The 23,058-nt window shown below is 38.3% G+C and overlaps 1 protein-coding gene across 2 annotated transcripts in view; it reads left to right on the forward strand.

Moving 5' to 3' along the window:
- Positions 1-18,435: 18,435 nt before the first annotated feature.
- Positions 18,436-23,058, forward strand: part of LOC105224717 (uncharacterized) — a 62,148-nt gene continuing 57,525 nt past the window's right edge. The window contains exon 1 of one of the 2 annotated variants that reach the window (XM_019989700.3): positions 18,436-19,008. The gene's annotated coding sequence lies outside the window, so the exon portion shown is untranslated. The remainder of the gene's footprint in view (positions 19,009-23,058) is intronic. The other variant, XM_019989701.3, reaches the window with a different exon arrangement.

Genomic DNA, 23,058 nt, shown 5'->3' on the forward strand with positions numbered 1-23,058 from the left:
ACTCATCAAAGACTTCCCCAGGGAGACAACAAAACCATGTGAATGATCGTAGCTCGCGCATCGCCAAACACCGGATCAGTGAGAGTGATCATTACAAAACACACAACGTTGACGTTGAGCAAGTCAAGTTCGCTATTTTTTGTGTGCGTCTTCGTTATTTATTCCTGTTTATATCGGTTTGTTGTGTAGCTCTGACTGCCGGTGGTCGGTGGTCGGTGGTCACACAAACGAGTGCCATGCGATTATTTGTTTACTTGCATGTTAAGCACTCATCATTGACGCTTAAATGGTTGCGAATCTATCATCCCAGGACCTAGGGCACTTTACAACACCTTCACGCGGCCCAAGTCACATGTGCCACCACCTACTGATGAGTTGCGATTTGCGCAGGGAATCTGGAGCAAAAACTGCCTAAGGGTATGGGCTCTTAAAAGATCTCGAAGATAAGTTAACGATCAGTGCGAGGAAGTGCGGCAGGCGGGTAGAGCATTGGAGTTGCAGCACCATATATTTATGTATGTGTATGCGTTTATAGATAGAAATCTCTTTCCGTGTGTAGAATATGAGTTACAATGGAGTCTTGGAGGTAAGCAATTTTAGTGCCATGATTTAGTTAGTAGTTTTTCGAAATCGTGACTGGCGATCGTTGGACTAAGTCACCGCACAATTCGTTCGATCAAATGACTAAAAAGATCAGTATCTCAACATAGATTGATCCTTTGCCTCATTCATGAGGATACAATATGAGCTACATTGGACCAAAACATGAGGTCATTGCTCATTACCTGGTTGGCCGCCTCATTTCGGTGAATATAATATGATCGACGTAGGACCATTTACTCAATCGATCAAAAAGTTCTGAATTGCAGCACAGATTGACTTCTGGTTGCGTGGTAGGCATCGCATGTGGTCGAAATCAGTCCTTTGGCACATTTATGTGTCTGTAATGAGAGCTACATTAAACCACACCACGGGATCATTGCTCAATCAATCAAAAATATTTGGATTGCAGCACTGAATGATTTTCGGATACTTGGTTGTCATTATATATGATCGGAATCCGTCCTCTGCCTCATATCGGAGAATATGATATGGCCTTCATTGGGCCAAACCTCTACATAATTCCTTCGACCAATCGACTAAAAAGATCAGGATCGCAACACAGATTGAATCCTTTACATGATTCCTGCGAATACAATATGAGCTACATTGGATCAAACCATAAGATCATTGCTCAAAGAAACAAAAATTCCGGTTTTTCGGATATCTGGTTGGCATCGTATATGACTGGATTGGGTACTCCGCCTCTTTCCTGTGAATGTAATTTGAGCTAAATTGGATCAAACTATCGGACCATTTGTTTAATCAATCAAAAAGATGAGATTGATTTCCGGCTGCTTGGTTGGCATCTTATGTGGTCGAAATCGCTCCTTTGCCTCATTCCTGTGAATATAATTTGAGCTAAATTGAACCAAACCATCGAACCATTTGATCAATTAGTTAAAAAGCTCATGATCGCGATCCAGCTTCCGAATGTTTGACAATGCTTATGGCCAAAACCAAACCGTTTTCTGGCAAATTCACCTACAAAACCTGTTATAAAGGGTCATCACAGATCATATTTCTCTAAGATCCCACTTTCAGTCATTTGGTAAAGTAATACATATTTGCAGAAAGTCAGAGCAGGCGTGGAGGAAGATGAGCGTTAGAATATTACCTTTGTGAATGTCCAGCCGATGAAGACAGGTTATAGTCCACGGCTCCCAATGTTCTAACTTAGGAGACATTAGTCAGTTGGGGAAGGAAAAAATCAGGCATGTTATTACATCTACTGGCTTGCTGCATAAGGCTTAATTGATTACCACTTGGGAGCACAACAGGCCTATTGACAACCTAAGTGCGGCTGCCTGCGCTCTACATAGCGTTCCTGCGCCTCCCTTTCAAACTCACCAACTTACCAACTAAGTTTTTTCTCCTAATACTTTTTGAACTATTTAATTTTTGATCGCGTGAGCTAAGCAAAAATTCGTTAAATGTCTTTAAACGCACCTTCACGGTTCCACGATATTCCACACTGAGTTTGGTGTAGAAGCGTCAGACCATGCGACTACAAGCATACCTACTTTATCGCGTTTACCGCTGCGGGGTTTTAATATAATGCGGTAATGATATGCTCTTTAGCATCTAATTATATACTCAAAACTCTCCTTCGTCCAAAAAGTGCAAAGCCTTAAAAATATTATAAGTTTTGATTTTTTGTATACAACATTCTGCCTCGCAAAGTAAAACACATAATTACGGTTGCTGGTGTTAAATTGCGGCAGCTTAACGGTAACTAACTACGCAGCCGAATTTTATATTGAGCGCTCTTTAATTTTGGCGCCGACGAGATTTGTGGGTCGCATGCGAACGAGGAAGAACGTGGCATGCGTAGAGGGCGAATGTGTGGCGCTGTAGGCAGCACATCCAAAACCAAATGGGTGCATAATTAAATTGTAACTCCAAAAGGTAGATTGCGGCGCTCGAGCCGATGATGGATTTGGAGGGTATGACGTTGGAGTTTTAAGCAGCAAAATTGCAAAAAAATTTATGAAGAAAAAATAGTAAAAATATTTTATTTAAATTTCGGTGATATGCGTTTCTTATGTTATTGGGTGAGCGAAAGAACTATTGTGATGATTGTTCGTTTTGTTGGTATAATGTGTGACTGGATATACTTAACTAAACTACAAGCTTCCAATTTCATACCCAAATCTGCAATCAGCTGTTTCTTCCATTCCTCACCAGACCGAAATATCAGTGCCAAAGGACCTTGCTAACTTGGAAGATATTTGTAGTACTGACAAAGATGGTACTGTACTGAAACCCATTGAGAAGTCAAGTTTTGAGTTTAAAAATGACTGCAAACCGAAATGGTTTCCCAGGGTGAGCTAAATGATTTGATGAGAGATCCAGAAAGATACTCTTCCCAAAAACGTAGCTGAATCAAGGCTAAAAGGCAGGAACTTACTTTTGCTGGGAATGTCTTCCTCCTGGTGTAGATTCGTGAGAAGCAGTTCACTTTCTTACTTTTGCTGGGAATGTCTTCCTCCTGCTGTAGATATCCTGAGAAGCAGTTCACTTTCTACTTTGCCCAAAAGAACGAGTTGGTTTATTGTTACAATATTGAGGGTTTAGTGGAAACATTTAAGAACTCATTCGACCCATCACAGTGGCAATTTTTCATACACTATTCAAAAAGATGCCTTAAAGCATTTCTTTCGGTTGTTGCTGTAGTTGCAGACAACATTTCTAAAGCAATTTCGAGGAATAATGTCGAGTTTATAGTTCTTCCACGGAAAAAACTCCGGATCTGTTCTGATTATATAGACCCGCCTGTCGTGGGAACGGATCCTGTTCCTGTCGGTCATTCTGGAAACCTCAAGGAAACCTGTAAGAACTTAAAATTGGTTCCCTACAAATTAAAATATTGGGTAGTCGAAAAAGTATTTTCGTATATTCGTTGAAAAAAAGTTACAGCTGTTCAAAAGCGAGTGAAAAAAAGAAGAAATTCGTTATATTTTGAAATTTTGGTTTGGAAGAATGCCACGCAAGTCACCAATGAAATTTATGACGAGACGATGCTGTATCAGTTCGTGTAGCACAAAAATGGTTCGCTCGCTTTCGTTCTGGAAATTTCGATGTGAAAGATGCACCACGCTCTGGTTGACCTATCGTTGAAATAATCGAAGAAATTATGGAAAGGTTGACCAGGACCGTCACTTAAGCAGCCATGACTTCGCTAAGGAACCTTACATTCATCATCAAACGGTTTTTGGGCTACCACATGAATTGTCTGTGAAAAATTTAATGAACCGAATTAACATCTGCGATTCTTTGCTGAAACGAAATGAAATCGAACCATTTCTGAAGCGAATGATAACAGGAGACAAAAAGTGGATCAAATACGACAATAATGTGCGAAAAAGATCATGGTCCAAGCGTGGTGAAGCTCAACAAATGGTCGCAAACCAGGCTTGACGCCTCAAAAGGTTATGCTGAGTGTTTGGTGGGATTGGAATAGAATCATCCACTATGAGCTGCTCCAGCCTGGTCGAACGATTGGCTCTACATTTTACTGCCAACAACTGATGAGATTGAAGCAAGCAATAGAAAAAAAATGGAGCATACAGAACAGAGCTCATCAACAGAAAGAGCTTCGTTTTCCATCAGCACAATGATAGACCACACACATCTTTGATGACGCGGCAAAAACCGGGAGAGATTGGCTGCGAAGTTTTGATGTATCCACCATATAGCCCTGACCTTTCACCATCGGACTACCAATTGTTTAGTTCAATGCAGAACTCCCTTAATGGAGTAAAGTTGGCTTCAAGAGAGGCTTGTAAATTAACTTGTCGCAGTTTTTCACTGAAAAACCAGAAAAGTTTTACATTGATGGAATAATGTCTCTGGTGGAGAAAAGGCAACAAGTGGTCGACCAATGTGGTACATATTCAGTTCATTAAAGTTCATTATACTTGTAAATATAAAAAAAAATAAGTTGAAGTTTGATTAGAAATACGAAAAGACTTTTTCTTCCTATATTCATTACCATTCGTAAGAAATTTTTAAAAATGTTTGACATTTTGTTTAACATTATCTCTTTTCAATATTGCCCGCGGCATCGTCTCAGATGGTTCATCCGTTGAGTTCAATTTTCGTTGACTCGTTCGAGCATTTTGACTGGTAACTGGCCAATGCCACGCTTGTTGTTTTTCTCTAAGGGCTGAATCGGAGCCGGATTGCCCGCATAGACTGTAGGCTTTACATATCCGGACATGAAAAAGTTTAACAGTGTGGTATCACACGGTCTTAGTGGCCAATCAACCGACCCAAAACGTGAAATTATCTACTCACCGAAGTGTTCTCTCTATAAATCCATTGACTGATGCGATGTGTTTGAAGTGGAGCCGTCTTGTTGAAACCAAAAGACGTCGAGTTCGTGAGCTTCAACCTTTAGTATCGTCACAGGAATGTTAAAGTCATTTCAAGCTTTCTGTTGCTTAATGTGTCACACGCTATTTTTTTTTTTTTTTTTCAGTCTCATCAATTTTCCTAAAAGTGTAGGAGATGTGAGTGAAGAGTAAAGTGAAGGATTTCATCCAGTTATTAGGTTAAGTTGTTAAGGAGATGGAAAAAAGATGACTGAAATTATCATGTTAGTGTCATACCCCTAAACTGCCTTTATGTGCTGTGTGTATGTGATGTACTCGTAGGTTTACATGTGTGCACTTATTTAAATGAGCCGCTAGTGCGTTAACATTATGCCACTGCCCCTGTGTTCGTTCAAAATGACGTATTTAAAAAGTGCCTACAATAATGTTGATGTTGTATGAATTTGGCTTTGCAACTCTCCCACATCCACATACATATATACATATATCTGCAAATATATAATATACTATATTTAAGCAAAGTGTGCCGGCCAGCAAATAAAGGGTGATTTTTTAAGAGCTTGATAACTTTTTTTAAAAAAAAAACACATAAAATTTGCAAAATCTCATCGGTTCTTTATTTGAAACGTTAGATTGGTTCATGACATTTACTTTTTGAAGATAATTTCATTTAAATGTTGACCGCGGCTGCGTCTTAGGTGGTCCATTCGGAAAGTCCAATTTTGGGCAACTTTTTCGAGCATTTCGGCCGGAATAGCCCGAATTTCTTCGGAAATGTTGTCTTCCAAAGCTGGAATAGTTGCTGGCTTATTTCTGTAGACTTTAGACTTGACGTAGCCCCACAAAAAATAGTCTAAAGGCGTTAAATCGCATGATCTTGGTGGCCAACTTACGGGTCCATTTCTTGAGATGAATTGTTGTCCGAAGTTTTCCCTCAAAATGGCCATAGAATCGCGAGCTGTGTGGCATGTAGCGCCATCTTGTTGAAACCACATGTCAACCAAGTTCAGTTCTTCCATTTTTGGCAACAAAAAGTTTGTTAGCATCGAACGATAGCGATCGCCATTCACCGTAACGTTGCGTCCAACAGCATCTTTGAAAAAATACGGTCCAATGATTCCACCAGCGTACAAACCACACCAAACAGTGCATTTTTCGGGATGCATGGGCAGTTCTTGAACGGCTTCTGGTTGCTCTTCACCCCAAATGCGGCAATTTTGCTTATTTACGTAGCCATTCAACCAGAAATGAGCCTAATCGCTGAACAAAATAAAGCGCGAAACACATTTCGAACCGAACACTGATTTTGGTAATAAAATTCAATGATTTGCAAGCGTTGCTCGTTAGTAAGTCTATTCATGATGAAATGTCAAAGCATACTGAGCATCTTTCTCTTTGACACCATGTCTGAAATCCCACGTGATCTGTCAAATACTAATGCATGAAAATCCTAACCTCAAAAAAATCACCCGTTATATGAGCGAACGAGCGTATTTGCTTTTGCTGACATGTGCAATGGACATTGTTCGAAATGTCATCAGCAAATGCAATCACATTTGACCAAATGGAAACCACTTGGATTGATTGGTTTCACTACGAATTTCGCCATTTCCTCCCCCCCCACACACACACACACACATTTGCACGCGGCAATTGCATAATCAACGCGTGACCGCATCATCAGCAGGAACCGCAACACACCCACACAGACACACAGGTATGTATGCATCTCTATCATAACGGTTGGCTGACAGCGCGAGCCGTTTTGGCTGCCGCAAAAGCGAAAATTGCAATTGACACTAGCAAAGTCAGAGTCGAGTTTTAATTTGTGTCAGAACTCAACAGAACCCAACAAATTGGGGTAGTCGAAAAACGACAGCGGTCGGCGGTCGGCGGCCGTTGACGCGCTGATGATGGACAGGTTAGCAAAGCGTTAATGATAGCTGTAATAAAAGCCCGAAAAAAGTGCCGAAAACCGCAACAAACTTCGCAAAACACACAACGACGAGTAAAACGAGCGGTGAGCTGTGAGCTGTGAGGCGAGTTCAGCGGATGGACGGATGGACTGACTGACGAGCCGGAAAAGCCTACCAAAATATTTTGTTTAGTCCAACATTGTGCAAACGTCAACAACGAAGGCAAATTTATACATATGTAAATATATAATATATATATATGCATATAAACACATATTTATGTATATATTCAAATATGCAATGCTAAAGCGCTTATGGCGCTTTTTTAAGTCGACCTGTATGTGCAGCTCATATGTTTGATTGTCTGTGCCGGCGACTTTTGGAATTCACCTGCAACGTAATCATTGTGCTGGAAAAAAGAAACGCCGAAAAAAGAAGAAGATCACCAAATAAAACTGGGGAAAGAAGGCGAAGAACTGCTGAATTGGCACGTAGAAATTCCAGGAAATCCCTTATGCAACGCACGCCCAAGTAAGCGATAGCCAACAAAAACACTGGCTGACTCGGCTGATCGCAAAAAAGGTAAAATTCATTTCAAACACTGTCGCTCCGAAGGTGGCAAATACAGCGGAATCGTGTCTGACCGACAGACACATGCACTGGCTTCAGCTGAACTGTAAAATGAGAAGGTGGCAAGTAAGAAAACTCCGAACATGTTTAGAAACATATTTAGATATGCGAACATACTTACATATTACTTATACATATATGTATGTATATGTGGACAAGCGTCTATAAGCAACAATATACTTGTATATACATATACATAAATATATCATAAATCTGTACAAATATGATTTTTTGCATAGCAATATTTTTGCCTGAGAATTTCTAATATTTTAATTTAATACCTTTTACGCATGCGACTGTACTGTTATTACATAATTTTTGTACCCTAAACAGGTTAAATAAGCTTGCCATGAAGTTTGTCAGCAGAAGCTGCTCATTTCTCGGAACCACTGTTGTAGAATCACTAATCAGTTATAGGCGTCTCACAAGGTTAGGCCAGGTTAAGAAATCAATGCTATGAGGGGTCTCACTTGAACAGCTTAGAACGCTGGTGAGCTGTGTAACCTAAAACTTCAATATAACCTTATAAATAAGCCTTACAAATTGACATAGCGCTTTGAGTCTTCTACAAACTTTTTGAGGCGGCTAATTTCAGTTTCGGCTTTGTCACTTAGTTCACCGATGAGTTTCATTCTCGCTTGAAAAGTCTGGACAATGGCGAAAAAGGTGCCTGGATGTTTCAACTTAACATTAAAGACTTTGAGACTTACCGGATAAATGTTTATTGGAGAATATCCAGTACGAGCTCTTTCGATTGCGGCAAGATGAACTTGGCTAAGAACAAGTAGTTCAGAAGACCTCCTGCGTTCCACTCTAGGTCAAAAGCATCTTGCAGTCGCACAAAAGTGCATCGTCGATATGCTCAACACATGAAAGATCTATTGGATCAATGCTAGAACACAAGATGCCAATGGAGATCCAACTCGGTCCCATTTCAATGTGAAGGCGGCGGTTGCCAGCGCTTCCGCTATGATTAGGCACCCAAAAAAGACTGATGATGAATAACTTAATGCTATGTCTAGTGAGAACAGACTCTCATTGATTTGTTTAGAGTTCACAGTTAGGGAGCTCAGGCTAGTATTGCCGCTCTGCTTTCGGAGTGAATACTCACTTCCCTGAAAGCGGATACATTTCGTAGTTGAACGTCCACCTTTACTTTAATAGCAGTCCTTTCTGCGTGAAAACCACTGCGGTAGTCCGGTACCTAAAGCTAAGATTGGCTTAGAGCTCCTTACAGCAAACTCGACTCATCCCAGAAAAAGCTCACTGGGCCTCTACTCCAAAGAAAATGAAAAAGCTGCCACGAGTATGTAGCCTCTGCAACGCACTGAACCAAGTTTTCAGGAATGCGTATGACGGAGAAGTTTCGGCGTGCCATGTTTGGATCCACTCATATCTATGCCAAGCTTAAAGGATCCTTAGAGCACACCTCGCAACAATGGACATGCCGGCATTGTCCTCTGAAATGAAGTGCTACTCTTGCTATATTCCGCAGTTCACCAGAGATGTCTGTCAGATCCGCTCTTGGGACACGTTAAAATTTCTTAGCAAGTGTAGTTTTTTTTTCGAACGAGCTCCACCAGACAAATACACCATAAAACGTTATTGGCTTGTCTATGGTTTGGTACAGCCAAAACACCATCTTTGGTGAACATCCCCACCTAATGGTGATGTTTGAGACCTTATACCTCATGGTAAATAGATCCATTGTAGTTTTACTTAGGTTGATCTGTTTAGCAACTTCTAATATCTTAGGTGGTTACCACGTTAAGGTACCCTTCAGTTAGCTGGTATTTAGAAAATTTTCTTCAAGGCGAACTACATACCGCTTCGTTATATATGAAGTAATTGAAATGCGGTGGAAACTTCGAAGGCTTTATCCCAGTCATTGAAACATCAGTATAACCGTGGGAGATATACTGAACCTTTTTGATATTTTTAAAATATGACGTTATTTGGGATATAATAAGTAGGTTGATGGTTCGAATTAACCCACGTTTATTTCATGACTCCATGACACTCGGTTGGATTTTGGACTCACCGAATCCTTTTCGCGAGATTTAGTTCTAAGTAAAATTACCCTTTTTCCCACTTAGCCTCCAAAATCGAAATATTTTATGTATTGCAGTATGTAAATTCATAAATTGTAACATTTTCGACACCTTATAGTTTTTCTATTATGGTCTTTCAATAGTGTACTAAATATATACCTGTAACATTGTTCGATCAAGCTCACGTGTCAGATGCAATAAGAAGTGGAAGACGAATTTTTGGTTAAAAATTCGTTTCGTTTAATTATTCTTAGTTTTATAACTATTTGACAAACCAAAATATCTTAAAAGTAGATGTGTCTGCAAACTTTGTTCTCCAGTTAAGCTATCATCTTACCCTCAAACTCTACCGACAGATAAATTATAATTTTCGTTCATTTGTTGTGCCTTTGGTGATTCAGTTTTTCTGCTTTTTAGTGGATTGAATTTCATTTTACATTTACTAGATAGATCGTGACAATTTTGAGATCGCTTCTCATGACAATTACGATTTTGTGTCGTGCGGAATATGATTCATGAAGTTGAGAGCTAATATACATATGTACATATATGTAGCTGGTTATTTGGGCGATCCCGTTGCTAACGGCGTGTGAACATCCGCGCATTTGACGCTTTACTTTACCTGCAGTAGTGTTGGACTGCTTAGGGATTCTGTAATCGATTATGAAACTTAATTTAAATTGGCTTTTAAATTGAGATTTATTTTATTTATTAATTATTTATAAAATAAAGAAAATTAGCTTGATCGAACGATTAATATTTAAGTGGGTAAGATAAAAATATGAGGATTGCACCGCGACCTAAGGCATATTGTTCCCATTTAAGGGTTAGGGGTAGTCAGAGGCACGAAAAAATTAGATTTTTCAGTTTTTTTTCGCTATTAAATCGTGTTATTTTACAAAAGTAGTAATATGGCATTCTTATAGCATGTGTTGACTTGAAGTCAGGAAAATTTCAAAAAAAAAATTAATTTCCAAAGTTATAGTTTTTTGTGTTGACCCAGTTCCAAAAATAAGTACTTGCGGTGACAACCATAAATCCTTGGAGATTCGTCTAAAATCCATCGGACAAAAAAAAATTAAGTTTTATAAATAGATAATTCTGGACCTGATCGAAGGATTTTTTTTCAAAAATTAACAAATTTTCGTCTAAATTTTTGGGGAAAAATCAACAGTTAATTGGTTTTATAAATTCGAAATTTTTGAAAAAAAAACAAAATCCTTCGATCAGACCCGAGCTTATTATGTATTCTAAAAGCTGTATAAATTTCATTAAAATCCACTTAACGGTTTTCGAGCTACAGTTGTCACCAGTTCAAAAAACAAAGTTTTAAGAAAAACGCGTTTAAAGTTGCACACCAGCGCTTTGAAGTGCCCGAACTCAGCAAAAACTAATTATCGCATCAACGTGAAATTTTCAGAGAATATTTTTAAGATATTACACTTAACGAAAATGCAAACAAATTTTTTTTTTTTAATTCTGACTACCGCTAACCACTTAAGGAATTAATCGACATTAAAAATTTGAAAAAGTGGTAATGTTTTCATATTTCAAAGGTTGAGATATTTAAAAATGTTTCCCCAAAAGAATTTATAAAAATACAAATTAGTTTTGGCGTTTAAGTGCCGGGACAACGCGGCCGAAGCATCAGCCTGCAAACGAACGACATTGGCTAACAGCGCATTTGTTGGATTTTTAAGCACTTAGCTACATATATCCATGTGGCCGTAGGGCTCATACAATTTGTGGTTACATACATCGCACACGCGGACAGCTCCAAAGATCTTGGGGAGAACAGTTGTCTCGAATGCTCAAAGTGCTTTCTCATCTCCGCATTTCGTCATCCATGCTTCTGCACCTTATAATAGGACGGGAATAATGGGAGACTTATTGAGCGTAATTTTTGTTCGTCGATAGAGGGATTTGCTTCTTAATTGCCTACAGATCCCAAAGTAGGACCTGTTGGCAAGAGACTTTCTGCGCTTGGTCTCCACGCTTGAATTATTTGTAGAATTTATGCTGTTTCCGAAATTTAGAAATATTTTATGAAATTCAAAGCTGCCAACCTTCCGAGGAATCTTTTTGTGTAACCAGATACTTTTTCTTGCCTTTGTTCCCCTCAAACTGACCTAATACTAAGTTTTTTCTTACCAGACTGGAAAAGGCTACGCATATGGCTCTGCTGTCATCTGCGTACCGCAATATCTTTGTACTTTTAAAGTAGTCCGTGGTCCGGTGGCTCGTACCACTTTTCCCAGCATTGCATTGAGAAGACGCATGAGAGGAAATCAGTCTGTCTAACACCTCGACTAATATCGAACGGCTCTTAAAGATTCTTCCCATTTTAACGGATCTTATGGTTTTGCTCAACGTCATTCTATGTACATAGCTGTATAAGTTTCGCAGTTATATTAAATTTAAACATGGCGCCAAATAAGCGGCTCCTGTCAACAAAAAAGAGATAGGTATAGAGCTGTATGTTAGGGGCTTTTTCAAGGATTTCATGAAATGTGAAAATATGGTTTGCGGTGGATTTGCCAGGTTTAAAGCCACGCTGTTAAGATACCAATAGTTTATTTACAATGGGTTTAAAAGCTCCATACAATACTGTCGACAGAACATTTCATGTAATGTTAAGAAGGCTGATCCTACGATAATTAGCGCAGATTGTAAGCTGTTCTGTATATCGCTTAATGTATACGGTTTCAGTTGCTGGGATACAAAACCAAATATTTGAATAAATGATTTCCCAGATGCTTAAATTAAAAATTGTGTTATATTAAAAATAATATCAATAAATTTGTGGAATCTTTCCATATATACATACATACATACATACATACAAAAACATATCGCTGGCTAAGGGTGCAAAGTGCCTAAGTCCATTTTTCCCAAAAATGAGATTTTGATGCAGTTCGAAAGATAATTCGAAAATACATGGGTTAAAAAACAAAAAAAGGGATTTTTTTTTTTTTTAAGTTGTATAGTGTTGGTAAGCAAAAGTCTTAAGTCCGTAGTTGTCAAAAAAGCGCGCGCTAAGTCCACTGAACGTACACAGCATCAGCTGTTTCATAGGAATTTGGCGCAACATTCAGTAAAGTTTGTTTATTTGTTTTATAAAATTGCTCATAAGTGGAAGGTGAATACGGTTACTTATTTTTTCTTAATATTTAAAGTTTAATTATTGTTATTATATCAGATAATGTGTGCTGATAAAAATTATAATATTCAACCGAAAGCAGTAGAGTGCCCTGATTTTGGAATTGAAGCAGATGATGGTGTTGTAGGACTAGTGCCTTATGGTTTTAACAGCAGTTCAGACAATTCATTTGAGTTACCAGAGCAGAGTAAAACACGTAAACGAAGATTAAAAACAAAATCCAGTTCCTCCTTTTCTGAAAAAAATAAAGTCCTTCGCCAAAGTGGTAAAAAATACCTCGGCAAAAAAAAAAACAGGTAACGTTTGGCAATACAATAACATCAGAGACGCTAGAACTCTCAAACAAAGATGTAATTGTTTGGACAAAGGTGAGACTGCAATCATGAAATGCGCACAACTGTCAGAATCATGTAGAGAACAAATATTTAAGGAATTTTGGAAAATGTGTTGGAAACAAAAAAAAAATTACGTTAATACTTTGATAGAGTGTATTCAAACTAAAAGACCTCGAAATCGTCGCATAGAAAACGCATCCAAGAGAAGTCAAACACTGCAGTATCACCTTAAAGCCAATAATACAATTTTGCGTGTGTGTCGCACTCTCTTCTTAAACACATTGGGCATAAGCGGAAAAACTGTTTTGAAATGGTTGAAAACGCCCTTTTCTGTATCCAATTCAAACAAACACAACCGAGGAATGGCTACCCAAAGTGTACAGCAGCAAGAACTAAGTATGTTGTTCGACAGTTTTCCAGCCACAGAATCTCATTATTGTCGAGCTACAACCACAAAAAAATATCTGTTATCAGAATGGCAGTCTAAAACAAAGCTTTATGATTTCTATAAAAATAATTGGTGTACTGAACACGAAAAGCAACCTCTTTCTAAAAAGCGTACTGCTTTTTATGGCACGAGGTCGAAGGCGGATTAACTGCTGATGAATTCGCTAGTATTTGGACTTATTTCATTGAAAAAAATATTCTGCATAATTTGGAAAACAAAAATAACCCGGTTAACATTATTTTTTACAGTGACGGGTGTACACATCAAAACCGTAATTGTACTATGTCAAACGCTTTGCTTAATACATAGATAACTAATAAAATTACGATTGAGCAAAAAATACTTGAAATAGGTCATACGCAAATGGAAGCTGATAGCGTACATTCTGTAGTTGAACGTGCATTAAAAAATAAAGACATTTATGTACCAGCCGACTATATTGGTTTGTGTAAAGGTGCGCGGAAGAAACCAGAACCATATGATGTGACCTATTTAGATCATACATTTTTCAAATCGTTTAAAAATGTATCGTTTTTTAAAACCATACGTCCTGGTCGTGGTACAGGTGATTCGAAAGTGACAGATATTCGAGCACTGAAGTATACTCCAGATGGAGAAATATTTTTTAAATTAAGATTTCCACATGAATGGAAAATTCTTCCACAGCGCAAATGTATGCATTTAGCCCCATTACTGTGGTACAACCTGGATCAGCTTTACCATGAAAAAAGGCCTATTTCAAAAAGGAAATATGAAGACTTACAATCTTTAAAAGTAACATTGCCAAAAGACTACCATAAATTTTACGACGAGTTGCCACACGAATGAATTGTGTTTATTTTGAATAATTAGTGTTTAAGATTTTGATAACTGGAACATATGACTGATTTTTGTATATTTAAGATATTTATTTTTTTTTTTTTAGTTTTAAAAAATTTAAAAAAGAAAGTGAAATATAATTAAACTTGATTAAACAATTAAAGTTTCTATGAACTTTAAATAAAACTTGTTTTGTCTTTTCAGGCGAAGAGAAAATACAAAAGTGTTTAACAATAAAAAGAGCTAAGTCCCATACAAAAAAAAAACTCTGTTGCAGAAAATGGGCTAAGTCCCAAAAATAGGCATAAACAAGTATCTTATGCTTATTTCAAATTAAAATTGTATTTGAGTCATCAATTACGAATATAAAAAGACATTGTGTTATACAGCTTTAAAAAATATTAACAAAAATAATATTTAAAATGTTTTTCGTCTCTCCTGAAAAATTTCAAAAAATGGACTTGGGCACTTTGCACCCTTAGCCAGCGATATGCCACCTCTACTTTCGCCTTCGGCCACAAAGACGAAATATCCTCAACATTATTAGCCTTCTTTAACTTGGCTTTGTTGTTGGTGTTTTTCCTTCAATCTCCTTTTTTCGGTTTTTACTACTTCGCGCGACTGCCGCTTCGTGACAGCGCTCGAGTTTTTCCGATTATAAAATAGTTTGCAATTTTCTTCATATAAGCCATACTATTATATATATGTATATATGTATACATATCTTATACAAATATATATAAACATACATACATGACGTTTTTATTTGCTTTTTATATTTTGCCGAATTCGTTCGATTTGCTCGATTGTTGTTCTTCGCCATTTTTATTGTTATTGTTCTTTTGATTTTAGCTTTTCTCCGGTACTTTTTTCTTTTGCGCGAAGTCAAAAACATCAGCAAACACTGCAACGTCGACCGCGCGGCCGGCGTCGACGCCGACAGCCAGCAATGACTTCGGCTGCTGACGCTGCTCAGCCAAAGTTGACGACATTGTGTGCCGTTGTCGATTCGCGTCTTTAGTTTCCTCTTTGTGTGGGACTTCGTCTATTGTTTTGTGTCTGATCTACTTGTGTTTCAATTCCGTACGAGTATTTGCGCTTATGTTGTGCTTGTGTTGTTTGCTGCCACTGTAAGTGGGGACAATGTTATTCCTTGAGTTGTTGCCTTGCACAGTGGGCAAAAATGTTCAAAAATAAAGCTAAATTTTATTATTTTCTATTATTTTTAAATTGTTCAAATGTCATTATGGTAGGAACTGCTCACTCAAAATGGCAACTATCGATTTTGCAGCAATTCTTTTTTTAATTTTAAAATTTTCTAAAAATATTGTAAATTAAGCATTTCTTGCTTCCCGTCATGAAAAGATATATATGTGTATATATAAAGAAAAGGTATGTAAATTTTCAACCAAATCGGTGTTTTGAAAAGAGTTGGCTCCAAAATAAAAAAAAGCTTTAAAGTTTACTCCAGCCGTATATTCATAAATTTTTTCTTACTAAACTACCCTAGTTAGTCATACACCGAAATGGCGGTAAACTTTGAGGTAATTCGAATTTCGAAATTTTATTTTGAAGATCCAAAAGTAGTTTCACTCTTTAATATGTTTCAATCCTATTTGGTGGAATATCGATCGATTCATTGTCTGTTGGAAAAGGAATACTGTGAGCTTCTTCTCAGATAAATCGAAGTTAAAAAGGAAAGAAGGACAGACTTCCAATGTCTTTCGAGCTGTAGCGCCTTTCAGGCGGAGGTAGTTGTCATCAAAGTAGAGAAAGATATACTGGTCCGAAGTGCAGTCCCTCTTACAGAGTTGTGCATTCACTCCGATAGTCGAGCGGCTATATTTTCATTGAGCTCGCAGGCTGGGAACTCAAAACTAGTCAAAGAGTGTATGACCACATAAACAATAGCTTCAAACTTTTTTCATATTAGACGTGTATGGATGCCCGGCACTTATACTCCAATTTCAACCAAGTGGAAGCAAGTCAGTTTACCGATGTCCTCTTGCGCTTTAGCGGTAAACCTATACACCGACAGTGTGCTCGGCAAGCGGTGGTCAATCATCAGAACTTGTGAACTGGGAGAGACTTCTGGCTTAAGTGCACCGAAAGAGGTCCTCCGAACTACTTACACTTAGCAAAGCTAAACTAAATTTTAGGAGCTCAAACTTGACACTGCTTATTTCCTTATATATATATACTCTAAGTGAAGATTTCTCGATGGATTCGGCCCCATTCGCAGCAACTCGAACTGACGTAAGGAATGGCGAGATCTTAAATTGAAAGAATTCCAAGAAGATCCGACTTTTCGAGGCAAATTTTGTTCAGCGCTGAGTCCCATTTCGGGCTCAATGGGTAAGTAAACAAGCAAAATTTCCGCATTCAAGAGCTGCCATAATCCAGAAAAAAAACGGTTTGGTGTATTTGTGGGCCAGTGGAATCATCGTTCAATATTTCTTCAAAAATGATGCCAGTGAGAACAAAACCGTAAATGGTGATCGTTAATGCGCCATGATAACCGACTATTTGATGACTGAAATTGAAGCTCGGGGTCTCGGTGACATTTGGTTTCACCAAGACGGCGCCACTTCCCACATGTAACGTCAATCAATGGATTTATTGAGAGAACACTTCGGTGAGCAGATAATTTCACGTTTTGGGCCGGTTGATTGTCCACTAAAATCGTATGATATCACACCGTTAGGTTCTTTTGCTGGGGGTATATGTAAAGTCTAAAGTTTATGTGGTTTATGCTACGATTCAGGCCTTGGAGCGAAACATCATGCTTTTCATTCTGCAGTTACCAGTCGAAATGCTCGAACCAGTCAGTAAAAATCGGACTCAACGGATGGACCATTTGAAACGTATCCGCGGCCAACATTTGAAAGAGATAATCTCCAAAAAAGAAATGAAAAAGAATGTTCTTTCAAATGATAATAAACATTCCCTATCAAATTTGAAGTTTCTGTGTTTTTTCTTAAAAAAATAAGAGCTAACCTCGAAATGGATCACTCTTAATATTTCCGAAAATATTTAGTTTGAATTTTGAAAAGTCCTTTTGTAGAAATAATCTTGAATATGTAACCTTTGAAAATATGAAAATAAAATCAGTTTTTTTTTTTAATTTGTAGACTACGAGGTATGACAATTAAGCAATGAGACTGATTCCATAAACACCGTATATTTGAAAATTATTCTACAACACTGCCAACCCCTTCAAAGTAGGCCCCTTGGGCAGCTATACAGCGATTCGAGTACGTTTTCCATGCTTCGTAACATTTCTGGAACGCTTCGCGAGTACCCTCGTCACGGCCGCTTGGATGTGTGTAATGGACTCAAAATGGGTTCCTTTGAACACCGATTTTGTTTTAGGAAACAAAAAAAGTCACAGGGTGACATGTCGGTCGAATAAGGCGGCTGTTGCAACACGGCGATCCCTTTATAGGCCAAATACTGGGACACGCTGAAGGCTGTGTGGCACGGCGCGTTGGCGTGATGAAGGATCCAGTTACGAGCGATGTCTGGGCGCACCCTGTTGACTCGTTTTCGCAATCTTTCGAGTACTTGGCAATAGTAGGCTTGATTCACAGTTTTCCCGGTGGAACGAATTCTTTGTGTCAAACCTCGTAAATACCTTCTTAGTGTTCTAAATAAAAAATACAGTGTGTTTCGAATATAAAAGACTAAGTTTACTCTAATTAGCAGTGCATTCTTCTCCACACGAAGTCATCCACTTACTTTGTCGGTACTCTTTCAGCTTCCCAAAAAAGTATTGAACAGTTCTTTTAATACTTACAACGAGCTGTGTAAGCGCTCTTTATATCACTACACATTTCGCAATATTAGAAGAACACAGGCCACTGTACTTGCTAGCGCCGTCAGCTGCTGACTGGATGGATGCGTGCTCTAATCGCTTGTTGGTGTTTTTGTTTTGTGTGTTTTGTTTGTATTCGTTGCCGGCGTCATCGACGTCGTAGTGGTTGTCGCCGCTACGCTGCCGCTGTCAAAGGGGCGCGCTGTAGCTGTCGTTGCCGTGGTCGATGTCGGTGTCGGTGTCGTCGTAGCCGTCGTCATTGTCGTTGTCGTCGAGGAGCAGAAATCAAAAAGATTTCGAACGCAAACAGATGCAACGTGCCGCTCACAGCAACTGGTCGCACGTTTTCCCTTAGCGCGTATTATACACACTCGACATTCGTCACTCGACAAATACAGTCGAAGAGTCAGACCGAGTGCGTCGTATTGTTGCTGCCACCTCGTCGCATTGACCAAACGGTATTGTGCTCTGCTATCGCTTAGCCGCATTGTATCGTAGTCTCATAGTTGCGGCAGTCGAAGTCGTATCGGAAGTGTGTTTAACGTGTTTCGTGGATTTCCGCTCTAACGCGACCACATTGCTTGGCAGCAGCTGTCAATCGAAGTTTCGCGAACTTAAAACTCAACTAATTTACGGTTTTGTGTATTAATTAAAATTTGTGCCTACGGAAAAAGCCTAGAACGTGGTAAAGTGTGAAATAGTGTTGCGTCGTCTATCGTGTAGTGTTTGTGTGTGTGTTGTGCGGGTATTACATTTTGGGCGCGCCGTCATCAGTGTGTCGGGGAATCTGTGTCACCTACCCAGAAGAGTGACGTTTGACGCACGGTCGCCAAAATTGTTGACAACCGAAAAAGAAAGCAAGAAAGCGCTACAGCGAAATCAATGCGAAAACGTTGAAGTACAAGAAATCACATTAAGCTGCTCGTCAAGTTGTTTTAGACGCCTGTGAGCCCAGCACTTGCCACCGGTGAACCGTTAAAATCGCCATTCATTAGTGCAACTACTTAAAACGCGTTGTATGTGTGGTCTTTGTGTGTGACTACGTCGCTAAGCCTCGCTCATTAAACTCAACGCTAGAAGGACACATGTACATACATATATTTATTCGTTGTGGGTCGGCAGTTGCCTGGTTTGAAGGTGTTCGCTGCAAAGTGTCCTTGTTCGTGTATGTGTGTGGTTAAACGCTTGTCGTTTATCACCACTCACTAAAGTGTACAGTAATATAACTGTTAGTGTACCGTTAGCCTAACGTTAGTGTATCTTTAGTGTTGTTGTTGGCCAGTGTTGTTAATTGTCGTTGTTTCTGCTGTTATAAGCGTTTGCTGTTTGTTGGGGCACAAATGCAATGTGTCGTTCCGCCAATTGCCACAATTGTCATTTACTTGTGGCAAGTGTTGCATGTGTGACAACGTAATTGAGGTTAATTAGTTGTAAGTTGCGGCAGCCACAGGTGGATGTGCGCTATGTTTGTATATATGTATGTATGTACATATGTAGCACATAGGAGGGTGTATATGCTTTAATTGCTCATAAACAGCTTCATATATACAAAAATATAGGCAAATATATGTACAAAGAGATAAAAAAATGTCCGAATATGTTCACAAGTAATTACAAACAGGTATCATATATATATAAATATATCCTATTTACCTCTTAAGAGTGTTGTTGGAATATGTGAGTTCACGGCGTGATCCCTTTAGTACCAGTCATCTTCATTGGTTCAATGTCTGTTATAGGTTTTATACCCACAACGGGCACGTTAAGTTGGCACCGAAGCTTGTAACATCTATAAGGAAACATCTGAGATCCTATATATAATATTATATACATATATACATACATACATACACATATAAATGACCAGCGTGATGAATCGATTAGGCGATTTATCCACCATCTGTCTGTATGTGTATACTCCAATTAGACATTTTATTTGAGATACCGACCTGAAATTTTGCAATCTTGCCTTTCTCACCAAGAAGCTTCTCATTTGTCAGAATCGCTGATATCGAATCACTATAGCATATAGCTGCCATACAAACTGAACGATCGAAATCCAGAGCCTGTATGGAAAACTTTTTTATTTGACAAAATATCTTCATCAATTTTGGCATGGATTATTCTCTAAAAATAATATAAAACCTCCGAAGAAATTGTTGAGATGGGATCACTATAGTATATAGCTGCCATACAAATTGAACGATCCGAAATTAGTCCTTATAAGGAAAACTTTTTTATTTGAAGAGATATTGTGACCAAATTTGGCACAGATTATGTTTTAAAGCAACATCACAATCTCCGTAGAAATTGCTCAGATCGAGCTACTATAGCATATAGCTGCCATACAAACTGACCGATCAAAACCAAGTGCTTATATGAAAACCTTTTTATTTGACAAGATATCTTCATGAAATTTGGCATAGATTTTTCCTCAAGATGAAGATATAATCTCAAAATAAATCGTTCAGATCGGACCACTACAACATATAGCTCCCATACAAACTGAACGATCCGAAATAAAGGCTTGTGTGGAAAACTTTTTTATTTGAAGAGATATTGTGACTAAATTTGACATGCACAATTTTCCAAGGCAATACCACAATCTCCGTACAAATTGTTCAGATCGAGTTACTATAAGATATAGCTATCATACAAACTGACCCATCAAAATCAAGTCTTTGTATAGAAAACTTTTATATTTGACAAGATATCTCCATGAAACTAGGCATAGATTATGCTCGAAAAGAAAATTATCATCTCCGAAGAAATTGTTGAGAGCGGTTCACTATAGCATATAGCTGTCATACGAACTGAACAATCCGTATCAACTGCTCGTATGCAAAACTTTTTCATTTGAAGAGATATCGTGACTAAATTTGGCATGCACAATTTTCCAAAGCAATACCACAATCTCCGTAGAAATTGTTCAGTTCGAGTTACTATAGCATATAGCTGCCATACAAACTAACCCATCAAAACCAATTGCTTATATGAAAACATTTTTATTTGACAGAATATCTTCATGACACTAGGCATAGATTATTCTCTAAAAGAAACGTATCATCTCCGAAGAAATTGTTGAGATCGGTTCACTATAGCATATAGCTGTCATACAAACTGGCCTACCAAATTCAACTGCTTGTATGGAAAGCTTTTTCATTTGGAGAGATATCCTGACTAAATTTGACACGAATTATATTCCAAGGCCACTATATAATCTGTGAATAAATCGCTCAGATCGGAACACTATAGCACCCAGCTGCCATATAAACCAAACGCACAAAATAATTTTTTTGTATAATTATATAAGTAATTTTTCTTCGTAAAGGGTATTATGGCCTCGCTGCAGCCGCAGTTAACATTTTTTCTTATTGCGCTTTTTAGCACATGTAAATCTACCTAAAAGTCTTTAGTACATACATATTTACATGTACGCAGCAAACACCACACGAGTGTGTGTCTCGTTGCAAGTAATTGGGCGCGTAAAATAGTCGCAGTCGCAGTCGCTTGTCTACCGGTGAATTCGGGTCTATTTTTATGCTTTTTAGTGCTTTTTGTTTTTGGGTTGTTGCTAATTTTCGCATTTTTGTTGCATGGATTTTACGCAGTTCACAGCACTTGGGCTATCTCACATTGAAAACGCGCATTTCATTAATTACCCAAACGCACTTGACTAAATAGTATTTCGGAGTAAGATGATGGATTTCAATTTAATTGCACTTGACTGTAAGTGTGGTGAAAAATTATTTACTTGTTCGCAAGCATTTAAATTGTGTTTAGTTAAAAAAAAATATGTAAATATATATAAACTGTTACTTTTTATCGAAATAACGAAGGATCAAGTTTAAAGAAACCCATATTTTTGCCATAAAATTAAGGGTTTATTTAGCATAGTTATAATGATTCGATTTAGCTCATAACAGAACTGTGTTTTTGATAGCTTTTTGCCATTTTGTTGGTAATTTCAGAAACCACTTTCAAGAAACCCTCGTCCCTTTCGGCAACCAAACTGTCATAGCTGATTTTCACAAGCTGCTCTTGAGCCGCATTTTGCATCAGCAAAACCAGTCACCATAGACAGGAACTGGTAGCAGTCATTTGGTGGTAGATCTGGGTTAGAAGGTGGCTACACAATAAAGATCTCGGAGCTTTTGGCCAGGCAATTTCTCTTGTATTAGCCAAAGCTCGCCTCATCAGGACGATTGCTTCTTTTGAATGGTCTAATTGTTGCCAGTATTAATCCGAATTAAGAGTTAGGTAGTTGGAGCTCGACTTGTAGATGATTATTTCTTTTGATTGGTCAAACTGTTGCCAGTATTAGTCCGAGTCTTTTCACAGTAAGTGATTCTCTGCCAATGCCATCAAACACGTAGAAAAACATTCTAGACCCGTCAATCCTTGCCTATCCACCGTTTAAGTCGGCGCATCTCGATTCGACCACAGCCACTTGTCGCTTAAAGTTGCCTTAAGTGACTCACTTCTCATCACTAGTTTCGTTTCAGAAATGGTTTGATTTTATTGCGTTGCAGCAGAGATCCGAGCCAAGAGGTTTTTCTGCCTTAACTCGAGTAACACCCATACAACGAGCTTCTTTTTGTATTTAGCCTAATTTAGATGCTTTCAAACGACTTTTGTACAGTATTTACCCAATTGACAATCGAAAAGTTTCTATATTGTTGGACTTTCCGACTTCCACAGTTTGCCCGTTGTTCAGACATTTCGTGGGTGTTGGTGTATTGTTTTGAATCCAGATCGATGAATGATTTTTGAGAGAACTATCAAATTGAAACCTTAAAAGTGGTGAAGTTTTGACGTTTCGTCAAGTCAATTCATTAATAGTTTTTCTAGACCCCTGCCTAGTTCTCCTGGTCAGTTGGTTTCTCGTATGGTTATGTTGCGGTTTTTCTGGTATTCGTTGTGAGTTCTAAACTAGTAACGATCCAGT

Source organism: Bactrocera dorsalis, chromosome 3 (assembly GCF_023373825.1).
Source record: "Bactrocera dorsalis isolate Fly_Bdor chromosome 3, ASM2337382v1, whole genome shotgun sequence".
NCBI classification, from domain to species: domain Eukaryota; kingdom Metazoa; phylum Arthropoda; class Insecta; order Diptera; family Tephritidae; genus Bactrocera; species Bactrocera dorsalis.